Source organism: Peromyscus californicus, unplaced genomic scaffold (genome assembly GCF_007827085.1).
Source record: "Peromyscus californicus insignis strain IS unplaced genomic scaffold, ASM782708v3 Scaffold_1__1_contigs__length_55948999, whole genome shotgun sequence".
Lineage (NCBI taxonomy): Eukaryota > Metazoa > Chordata > Mammalia > Rodentia > Cricetidae > Peromyscus > Peromyscus californicus.
The window spans coordinates 39,528,225-39,540,516 of NW_026294492.1; positions in this window are offsets into that span (position 1 = coordinate 39,528,225).

Sequence of the window (12,292 nt, forward strand, 5' to 3'; positions counted from 1 at the left end):
GAGTTGGCAGAGTTGGGAGCTAAGAGGCAATTATGATAAGCAACCTAGCACTCTGCTCACAAGGTCTTTGCTCATTTGTTCAGGGAGACGAGAGGTAGCATCTATAGAGAAATCTCCTGTGCCTTTTCTGTATCCCATATGTAAACCGTTGATCAGTATTTCTCAGTAGTTATAAAGGTGGCACCTTTACATATAATTTGATGGAGTGATGGTAAAATATTTTGCTCATTAAATCAAGCAGTCTAAAGTTTCACTGCAGGTATGTGAATTAAGGATCTACATTAAGTAACAGAATAATGAAAATATAACTTGGGATCTCCTTCTACATCAGTGATCAGAATAATTAGATAGAAATAAAAGTCTAATTGGTCTCTAAGCCACAATATGGAGCAAAGGAAACCTTCTCGAGAATGCTGGTAAATATAGGACATTCTTTTAAGAAGCCCAAGAGCAAGCCAAGTGGATTAAGTAGATAAATATATAGTGAATGACGTATCCCTGTACAAGGTGCTAAGAGACCTGCCTATTGACAATCTTACCAGTTAGAGAGAAGACATGAAAACAAATGACTAGCCAGATAAATATTGCATATAGTAATTATGCACCAGCTATAAATACAGTGAGTTGATGTTTTCTGCCTCCAGGGAAGTGCAGTTAAAATTGGGATGGTGATTTTGATGAGCAGAACATCAGAACTCCAGGAGCATGAGTTCAGAATTTTAAGTAGCCTGGGGATTGGGTCATCATACTAAAGCATTTTATGCCACTGAGGGGAACTTTATTCTCCCTGTGTCCCTCCTGTGGGGTTTGCATGTGATGATGTTAACATTCCTTCCTGCCTCTTTGTTTCTGGCAGCAAGACTCCCTGGGTTGTGATGTCCACTCGTGTTAAAGCCTTTAGCCATGGGTAATCTCATGTGGTTGACTTTTCTCTGCTTGGCTCTCCCACTGAAGTAATAGTAAGATAAACTACACCAAACCAAAATCTTAACCACTTTTTTTTCACTGAAACATGCCCTTTAATGTTAGAGAAGTATAGGTTCCAAAGCTTAAATTCCCTGTTACAGGAGAGAAAAAAAAACCTAAGCATCCATCACATAACTATATTTTTCTTAGAGGTTTATGGTTTTAGTTTTGTGAGATATGATGGAAATGAGAGTTTTTGACATGATGCTAGTGTTCAATGTATATAACACACACACACACATTCACACACATCATCATCCATCATCCATCATCATCATCATCATCATCATCATCATCTCCAGTGTAAACTTTCAGTTTCTGCAATTTCAGCTAGCTGTTTTCTCTCTTTTTTTTTTTTTTTAAACCATATCTTGGCCTCTTGTTATATGACACTAATAGGTCACTGGCTACAGCAGGAAGTGCCTGTCCCACTTCTGTCCTGACGAGCAAAACAATGCAGGGAAGTTCCCATTGCTGCTGTGCAGCCGCCTGTGCTGGATTAGCCCAGGGTTTCGGGGCTGGGGACGTGGACTCGTGGGCTCGTTCATGCTCGTACGGTGCTTTCATCTGCTGCATTTCTTTCTAAACACATGATAAGGACACATCTCTTCTCAAAGGGACTCATAGTGCTTTCTAGTCCAAGTCCATGTTGCTTAGCATGGTATCCAAAGGCCTTTTAAACAAAGCCACAGTCATGCTATACCTTTTTGTTGCACTCTAGTTAAACCATCCCTGGTAATGGATGGTAATCCTCCCAGTCCACCACACCTTGTCTCTTCTTCCTTTAGGATACACTGCCTCCTCTCTCGGGTACCATTCTTTTCACTCTCTGTATTGGATCTTCCTTGCAAGTCTTCTTCTTGACATCTCATCCTTGACGATCTACCTTACAATCCACCTCTGTAACATGGTCTGGAAATTTTCTCCTAATCTTGGTGTAAGAAAATGATCCTTTTGCTTCTCTTCCCTAGTAAATTAGCTCATTCCATTCAAAGATGGGCATGTTAAACACTCTTTTCCCCTGTGCCAAGCAGAATACTTGAAATATAGTAAGGACTGAGCAGTACAGAAAAACATACATGTGGAAATAGCAGGTACTAAGAAGACACAAATATTGGTAAACAGGAACCATGATGCATTGCAAAACCATCCTCTGAATGTGCAATTTATAATTTGACTGATACAGTCACAAAATTCACGTTCATTTTGCTCCTGTAAAATAAACTAAACCCCCAACTCAGTCATGACTTCCAATCTCTTTGTGAGTTCAAAGAACTTCAGATTTATACAACCCACACAATTATTTGTTTTTATTTCTGTATAACAGCTCATCTTAAAACCTAGAAGCTTATACTAAAATTTTATTGTTTTGTTTAAATTTCTGAATTGGGAATTCAGGAAAGATTTGACTGGAGTGTTTGTTTTTATAGTTGGGGTTGTCATATTTACTCCAAGATCTTTGCTGTATTTAGAGGAGGTTTTTGTCTTCCTACTTCTCCCCTCCTCTTCTTTTCGACATCTCAACTCTCCAGGGCCTCCTTACATGGCTTGTACTTGGCCTAAAACAGTGCTTGAACAGATGTTCTGTTTGGCTGGTGGCTGGCCTACCATTTAGGTCATGGTGACTAAAGGTCTGACTCTGTAACTGTCACCAGGTATTTCCGCATACACTGTCGGTCAAAGCAGAAAGAGAGTATACCCAGATTTAAATATACCAAAATAAGATGTGGTGTTGGGGAATGTCTTTCTGAATGTTGCGAATATGTGTTTCTCTGATTGGTTGATAAATAAAGCCGTCTGGCCTATGGCAAGGCAGCTTAGAGGCAGGTAAGAAATCCAAAGGGAGAGATAGGAAGAAGGTTGGAGGGGTGGGAAGAGACACCAGTGAGCCACCCAAGGAGCAACATGTAATGGGATGCAGGAAAAGCCATGGAGCATGTGGCAATACATAGATTAATAGTTAGGGGCTAATTTAAGATATAGAGCAAGCTAGCTAAAAGCTTGAGCCATGACCATGCAGTTATAATTAATATAAGCCTCTGTGTGTCTACTTGGGGGACTTGAGTAGGAGAGATTTGTCCCGACCACCAGCAAGCTGGGACACAGAAAATCTTCCAGCTACAATGTGGAAAGGGCACATAAAAGCAACACATTTAAGAAACCAATGATAACATTATAGCCATCTTTGAAAACCAAAACCTGTGACAGAATTAGTATGTATTTGACAGGTCAGTGCCCAAAGATCTTATAAAAGTTGTTTAGCCCTCTAGAAGTGCTCAGTATGAAAAGACACAATCCAGCAAGTTTTCCATGTAGTCTCTGTGCCATAGAGATGGGATCTCTGCAAAAGAGAAAGGAGCCCAAGTCTACTGTCCTTCACCTAGATATTTTAATCATATTTATATAGCCTGTAAAGATACATAATCTCAAGTGAGGGTCAATTCCACCTCACATTGTGACTATAGTCTTCTGTATTCACACCTGCAGAGTCAAGCAGATCAAAAACATTAGGAAAAAGGTGTGTGTGCTAAACATGGACAATACACTTTCAGTATATTGGATGTTGCCAGTAACCTACAGGTAAAGCAACCAGAACATAGTTTAAATTCAGATGTTACACCATTTTGTAGAAGGGATGTGAAAACCCACATAGTTTAAATTCAGATGCCACACCATTTTATAGAAGGGGTGCGAAAACCCACAGACTTGAGTATCCTTAGAGAGAAGGTGATTCCTAGAAGAAGTCCTTTGTGGATAGAGAGTGATTACAAAGGGTTCCAAATATGCTTGAAGAATTTGTGTCACCAAGAGATGACTTTGGGCAAATTCACTGGTGTTATGTCTCCCTGACTTAAAGAAAAATAGGAGTGCTAGATATTTGTCCTTAGCCTTCGAGGCTGACAGCAAATGGAGCGAAATTTTTCAACCTGTGGGTTGTGATCCTATTAGTGGCTTATAAAATCAGTTTAGTGGGTCCGGGTCAGTAGCTTCAAATAAAAGAAATTCAATACAGGTATAAGGAAAGATTATATATACAAGGATGCCCAGGTGTGGGGGTGAGTGTGATATCGCAATGCAAGCTCTACATCTAACTGGGCCATTGTCAGAAATGTTTTAAAGCCCCTAAAATAGAGCCTTAGTGTCCTCCGATGAACTCTCTCTTGGTACCACTTTCAAAGGCAAAGCGTGGCCCTAGAGGAACCATTGGTTTGGTCCAGCATGGCATTCCTGATGTTTTTATGAAAAATATTTTGTTTGGAGCCTAGAATGACAAATAGCTTTGAGTCCAATAGAAACATCATTTTCTAAGAGAAGAGATTGCTTTACAGACAGTGTACAGCAAAATAAAATAGCTCACCTCCACAGCTCATGCCCTCCATTGCCTCTAAAGACTTTTTATATGAGATTTTTTTCTCTCCCTCTTTTCAAACTTCTATTTAGTTGAATAGATTTCCCAAGAGCTTAATTCTTCACCTATCCAGTGTTTCTGACCCTTGACAGTCTGCATGAATACTGCAGGCACATTGGAGGGTAAGCCCTGAAGTATTGAGCAACATCTAATAGTACCATGACTGCTGTGTCTGATAGGACCGGGAGATGTCCTTCATCACTCTCAGCTCGGGAAGTCTGTGTTCACAGGTAATGGCTTGGGAAGGGGCATTGTTTTAGACTTTGATCTTCTACCTGTCATTCCTTCCTTCCTGCAAAATATTTTCCTACTCTCGTCCACAGTATAAGTGCAAAATGGTTTGTTTCGTATTCATTTTTAATCCCAAATGAAACTCCTTAAAGGTGGTGATAGTTATGACTAGTAAACACATTTTATAAAGTGCTTTTCAAACATACAGTTGCACTTAATAATCAGAATAACTCCATGTACTGTTTATCATGAGTTTCTTATTTTAAATTTAGAGAAGCTGAGACTTAGGCAAAATTGCTTGTTCAAAGTCATAAATGATATTAAACAATAGACTCAAGCTTTAATTTTAACTCCAAATCCTACATCATATTACAGTTGGTCAGAGAAAAATGGGCCTGAGTTAACTTTCTGGACATGTGCAATTTTCGTGATTTTATTTTAAGTTTCTTTCCTAAGGATGCCTTCAGGGCATCTTTCACTTTATTGGTCCAGTTCTCAAAATTAGGTGATAGTTCAATTTTGCCCTACTTCCAGAAGTTAATGTCACTGTAAAAAAAAGTATAATAATGGAAAGTATTCTACAATGGTCAAGGATGTTTAATGTTTAATGTGGGCATTTTGTCAACCTGTTACCAATCAAATTTCTATATCCACTTGTTACTTGATTTGTGAGTGTGGTGCCTCATTCCTATATGTGATAGGCAAGGAAAAGGGAAACCATCACACATTATCAAAGAGGCTTTTAGGAATATATCATATGTAAATAGGAGGGTTATTCCTTGGCTAATAAATATTTTTATATTAATTTTCTAGACACCTTAAGAGTTTGTCAGCTTAATGTAAGCATTATGAGTTAACAAAAAGAGGTCCTTAACAGGTTCTGCGCCTTGGAGTGAATTATATCTAATTAGCTGAATAACTTAAGCATAATTATAATGTGTGACAAACCACATGAATATATACCATGTCTCAGTATGAAGATCTGAGCAAAATACTGATATAACCCTTATCTCGATGTGATGTTATCTCTCTTTCCACCTTTCCTATAGTTTTCTTTCAATTCTAGGTGGGTATGCATTATATTGCTATTCAATGAACACTGTGATAATCTCCTATTAGCGTTTTTGCTTGGGTTAGGTTTAACTCTGAAATGTCCCTCATAGGCTCATGAGTTTCAACACTTGGTCTACAGATGGTAGATGTCTTTGGAAGCTATGGAGCTTTTAAAAGGTGGAGTCTAGCCGGGCGGTGGTGGTGCACACCTTTAATCCCAGCACTTGGGAGGCAGAGGCAGCTGAATCTCTGTGAGTTTGAGGCCTGCCTGGGCTGCAGAGTGAGTTCCAGGAAAGGTGCAAAGCTACATGGAGAAACCCTGTCTTGAAAAACAAAAACAAAAACAAAACAAAAAAAGGTGGAGCCTAGCTGGCAGAGGTGAGTTATGGGGGTTGATCTTGGAGGTCCTAGCCCAGTCTCGCATCCAGGCCTGCCCTCTACCTGCTGCACACTCCCATTGCCATGGCTTTGGTGGTTCATGCTGCCATGGCTTCCCTGCCGTGACAAACTGAAGTCTTTCAGGAACAAGAGCCAGGATGACTCTTTCCTCCCTTACACTGTTTGTGTCAAGTTCCTTGTTTCACCAAGGAGAGAAGGAACCGGTGCACATGGTAGTTACAGGCATAACTCAACACATCCCAGGCTGACTCCAGTTAAGTTCAGGAAGTCCGGGTCTTGACTCAGCATCTGAAAGTCTGCTGAAGCCATGGACCATTCTGACCTCCTACTAACGGCTTCATTCCCTTTCCCTGTTTTATGTATTTGATAACCTTTTATTGCTGTGACAAAATAAGAGAAAAGAGTCAATGTAAAGAATGGAAAGCTCATCCTTGGTTCCGATTTCAGCAGTTTCAGCCCCAAGTCAGTTGGCTCCATTGCTTTTTGCCTAAGTAAGTGGGAGCACATGGAGGGGGGACTTCTCATTTCATGTTAACTGTGTACTAGAGAGAAAGAGAAAAGTGCTCAGGACAAGATATGCTTTTCAAAGGCATCTCCCCAGTCACCCACTTCTTCCAACCAGGCTCCATCTCTGAGTAGCCCATTCAGTTATGAGATCAATGGCTTAATTTGTTAGTAAAATAGCACCCTCATAATCCAATCACTTTTTAAATAGGGTAATTAACTGGAGCCCAAATCTTCATAAGTCTTTAGGGGACACTTCACATTTGAATCACAAAAGACTGGGCCTGAGAAGTTTGTGTTTGTCCTATAGTGTAAAGTGCATTTAGTCTAGTCCAAGAGTCCTCAGGACTCAGCAGTTCTAGCATTGCTCTAAAGTTCAAATCCAAATGAGGTCTCATCTGAGACCAAAGGCAAACAGCCATGAGGTTTTATTAGAGAGTATAAAAGGGGGGAACAGGCCATAGTGAGACCATAAGTCAGCAAGAAGAACACTAAATCCTTTAGTGACATGTTTAGTATCCAAGGTATACATAAACATGAGCTCCAAAGGCTTGGGTAGCCTTGACCTTGCAGATGCAACTCCTTTTCACATTATCTTCAACTGGCTTTACTTACTACTTGCATCTTCCCTCAGTAGGTCCTCCAGATTTCTGGCAATGTATGGATAGTTCCAAATTGTGCCACCAGCAGGAATATAGCTGCAGTGGCCTCTGAGTGCCTAGATGGTCAAAAATGGGGAAGCAACCAGAACATCAGAAATGTGGCATTAACCACAAGCCTCCAAAACTGTGAGCCAAAATAAATGCTTCCTCCCTTAAGTCATGTCTTGAATATTTATTAGAGTGTTGAATGAACACACGCCTCTAAGTCCAGTTCTCCACAGAATCTCTGTTTCCAACTGAACTTGCAGGAGACACAGTGTTTACTGTCTACATGCTTATCAGCATTCTGTTTTTTCGAACTTACACTGAGATCATCCATTAAATTGTACTGTCTTAGGATTTCTATTGCTGTGAAGAGACACCATTACTATGGCAACTCTTATAAAGGAAAACATTTAATTGGGGGTTGGCTTATGGTTTCAGAGGTTTAGTCAATTATTGTCATGGCAGAAAGCATGGCAGCATACAGACAAGGTGCTAGAGAAGGAGCTGAGAGTTCTACATCTTGATCCACAGGCAGCAGAAGGAGACTGTGTGCAACACTGGGTGTAGCTTAAGCATATGAGACCTCAAAGCCCACCTCCACAGTGACACACTTCCTCCAACAAGGCCACCCCCCCAATAGTGCCACTCCCTATGGGCCAAACATTCAAACACATGAGTCTGTGGAGGCCATACCTATCCAAACCACATCTACTTAAACAGCCTAGGGTTTCCCTGGACTTTGAGCTTACATCTTTCCAAACTTTTTCTACAAACCAGTTTCAAAGGCTTCTTAAGCATGAGGACATACAGTCACAGCAGTGACCCACCTCTTATGCCCCTTTCTGCCTGAGTCAACTTTTCATTGCTGACTAACAAAACAGCTGAGAGACATTACTTCAAAGATGGGAAGGCTTATTTTGCCTTAAGGTTTCAGGAATTACAGTATGATTGGGGGCAGCTACATTGCTGTGTTCTTGAGGAAGAGTAAATAGCATCGAGTTGGAGCATGCGAGTTTCTCACTGCATGGACACCAAGAAACGACGAGAGAATCGGTGAGGTACCTTGGAAAAGGTACACCCTTCAAAGGCAGGCCCCCAGTGACTTCTTTCCCCATCTAGGCTCCAACTACTAAGGAATATTGAGCTATGAATTCATCTGTTCATCAACGGTTTAATTTATTTTGGGGATTAGTACCCTCATGATGCAGTCATCTCATCCTGGCATCACCACTTGAGGTATAAGCTCCCAACATCTGAGCCTGTATATTGATGCAATGCTGTGTTGTTCAGATTCAGGGATGACAGCCGAGCTTTGGCTTCTGAATGCCCTTTGAGCCTCTGCCTAGTCCTTCTTGTTTCCAAGTCTGAATTCCTTTAGTTCCACCTGTTACTTCTGCGACACAATCTTTAGGCTACTGTTGTTTTTTAGATCACTGCTTGCCTGCTGACATTGCCATTGTCTCTACCATATCCTCCAGAGAGGACACTGATTTTTCCTGAGTTACTTCCGGAATACAGACTAGTTCTTCAACTGCCACAAACACATGTACTTTCAAAAGACTGTGCATCATGTTCAGACTTCAGACCCCTTGGAGATTAAGGTAAAGTTCCTTACCAAACTCTTTGCTATTCACCATATGCAAAGGACCAGTTCTCATTTTATGTGCATCTCTAGGTCTCTCATCACTTTAAAAGTGAGACCCAGCATAAAGTTCCTCATCAAAAAGGAAAAACCATTGCTGTTCCTAAGAAAAACAATTAGGTTGACTTATATGTATGTCATCAGATGGGCTGTGGACAGCATGCTTGCCAGAATACAGACTTCTTACCCCAACGGCAAACCCAGGGAGCAGAAAGAACTTACATCTTTGAGGAGTTTCTTTTTCTCTCTGTAAAAATAAGCCAAAAAATGGTTGGTTCAATGTTAGACACCTGGCTATAAGGAGAATTCTACATCTTGTCATTTACTCTTACCCAGAATTACTAAATCTTTACAAGCGTGTAAGTGGCTCTTTCTAAGCTTGTGGTACCTGCAAGTCTAGTGTGAAGGAGTTAGGCGAAATTTTCCTAAAAGTTGATAAATGGAGAAAGCATATGTGTTGTGTTTTGTGAGGCCATAAACACTAATCTTTAACTCCTTACATTTCTGAAAATCATTCATAACTTTCCATATTATATATATATATATATATATATATATATATATATATATATATATATATATATATAAATCGTACTGCCCATATGTACTTACATGAGCTGGTGTCAGCTTGTCTGGTCCATTCTTCCCTACAGACCACTCATAATGAACTTACTTGCCTGAGACTTCATAGGTACTAGGAAATGAAGAACTGGGCTGGGGGAGGGAAGACAATTGTGATCCTGAAAACACATCGAATAAAAAAAAAAAAATGAATAACCAGAAGGACTGGTCATCTAAGAGCTGCTGCTTTGCTCCTGTGCTCGATGTTCCTATTTCATCCCCCTGCCCCGCCCCACATCATAAATAATGTAAAACGCCTGTCATTATACAAAGCCATTGAGCACACCTTGATAATTTGTAAAACAAAGCAGTCTAACCTCAACTTTCTTCTTTCTTTATCTCCCCATGAAAATCCCGCCCGATTCTCATTAGTGCTTTAGCCTTTGGTGAGACTTCCTAACGGAACAAAGGTTGATTAGTAGGTGATAGTTGGAGTAGTCCCTCCATTCCTCCCCGCTTTCTTCTTCTCCTCTTCTCTTCATACTTATTAAATAACTTCTAAAAATATTGCATTCTCCAAGTTTTTGAACAATTCCAAAAATCACAGATGAAGATGTTTCTGCCTCAAGAGTAATACAGTCTAAGTTTAGGAAAAATCAACCAAACTCATGGGAAATGTTAGAAGTCAAATAATAATGGTGACAATATTAGTATTCATGTCCTGAGTTAGATTAGGAGCTGTTAAATACTCAAAGGGTGATGGGAGCTAGGAACAGGGAGAGAGTGGGTGTAGGAAATGCTTGGAGGAAGTGCTGAGCTGGGATAGTGTCAATAAAAATGTGGGCTTGAGGGAAATGTAAATGGACACGCCCATAGGCGGAAACAGTATTTGCAAGTCTTCTTCCTTTTGTAGAAGACACTTGAGTTCTGCAGAGCAGGGATGATGCCAGTTGCCAATGAATGCAGCCCAGCACCTAGGAGCACGCAGTCCAGTTCAGAATGAATGCCGAGTGCAGGGATGAGATTGCAAATCGAGTCAACAGAGTTCTCACACTTCTTCCCCCTCGGTCTAAGGCTGGATCATTTGATAGGGAGGATCCAGGGATAAAAGCCCTTCACTTGTTCCATTTTGGGTTGATGTTTAACTCTGTAAAGACAATTGTAGAAAGATCTATAAGCCACTGTCAAGAAAGAGAATACTTTAGGGAATATGGTTGCTGAAGACAGGAGTTGACGATGTTATGGCCCCAAACAAAATGCCTCCCTCAGTCACTCTAGTTCTTAAAAGTGGATTTTGGCAGTCTGGTGTGCATAAGCCATTCCATGAGTAAGATCCTACCTTTCCCCCTCTTAAGAACTGTTCCAGAGCATGGAATTAGTATTCCTTTTATTACAGCCAAGGGACCATAAATCAGGCGAGGGTGATTTCCTCAATTCTAGCCCCACACTACAGCCAATGAGACTCAGGAAGAAATGGTCTCAAATCCAAATCTATCAAAGGTTCCAACCTTAGAGTGAAAAAAAGTTATGAAATGACCCTTCGGAATATTTCACAAAAGATGATAGTAGTTACAAAGGAAACAATACAGTGAAATTCTCTCTCTACTTCTGAGACAGCTTTACCTCGGTGGTGAATTCGGTTCCACCTAGACAAGCAGATTGCCTCTCGTCCTTGTACTTGTGACTAGTAATGTGCAATCAGATTGGCCCAGCTGTCACTAGTTTTTCTTTTCTTACCCAACAGCACAGTTGTACATATACCCTGAAGTTGGAGATCTTATTGCTAATTTGCCAGATTTATTGAGTTATTTTTTTTATTACACTCTTCAGGGGCAAAAGCAGAAAAAAAAATCCAATTTTTGATGCAGTTTTAATCTAGGGAAGACTGTGGGGAACTAATGGAAATTCAGTCATAAATTCAAAAGGCACAGAACATGCTAGATGGGAGACTGGGTGGAAGGAAGATTTGCTCCGTCACTTACACTCAGAAGACTAGCTTCCAGATTTCCAAGGGAAAGGAACACCATAGAAAGGCAGGCACAGAAATGCATTGATGTCAGGAGGCTTTAGCTCTGCTCTGTGATTTTCTTGAGCTTTTAACAATGAACTTGATTTTGTGCTCCTTAATTATGAACCTTCAGGCTCCAAATGCCCTGCAAGTGAAGCCCATTCTCTTAAGAGTTAGGGAAAAAAATGACTGTTAACCTCTTCCTAGGCTACAATCTGGGGGCAGCTTGCCTCCATGATCCTACTCTGTGTGGCTGTGAACTCAAAGGCTTTGTCCCTGCTTTGATTAGAGCAGCTGTTCTCAACCTGTGGGTCGTGACCCCTGGGGGTGACATACCAGATATCCTGCACACCAGATATTTACATTGATTCATAACAGTAGCAAAATCAAAGTTATGAAGCAGCAATGAAATAATTTTATGGTTGGGGGTCACCACAACCATAAAGAACTGTATTAAAGGGTCGCCGCAGCATTAGGAAGGCGGAGAACCACTGGCTTAGAAGGTTCATGACACATCTTCTCTGTTTTTGTATTTACCAAGCCAAAACTTGTGCCTGGCGTAAAGAAAGCCTATAGTTCATGCTTATTGAACTAAGGAAGACTTACTGTTTAATAAGAGCTGCTGCTGTGGCTTTAGCTCTGTAAGTTTACCCAATAGGCACAGGCTGATCAAATGATAATAAAAAAGTAAGATTACCATGATAATTTTTATGCATTAACTTGACTGTGTTAAGAAATACTCAGGTAGAGTTAGTCAAACACTATTTTTGGGTGTGTATATAAGATATATTGAAATAGATTAGCATCTGAATCAATTGATAAAAAAAGGGGGGTTGCCAACCCATTCGGGCAGTTGATATCCTCCAATCTAT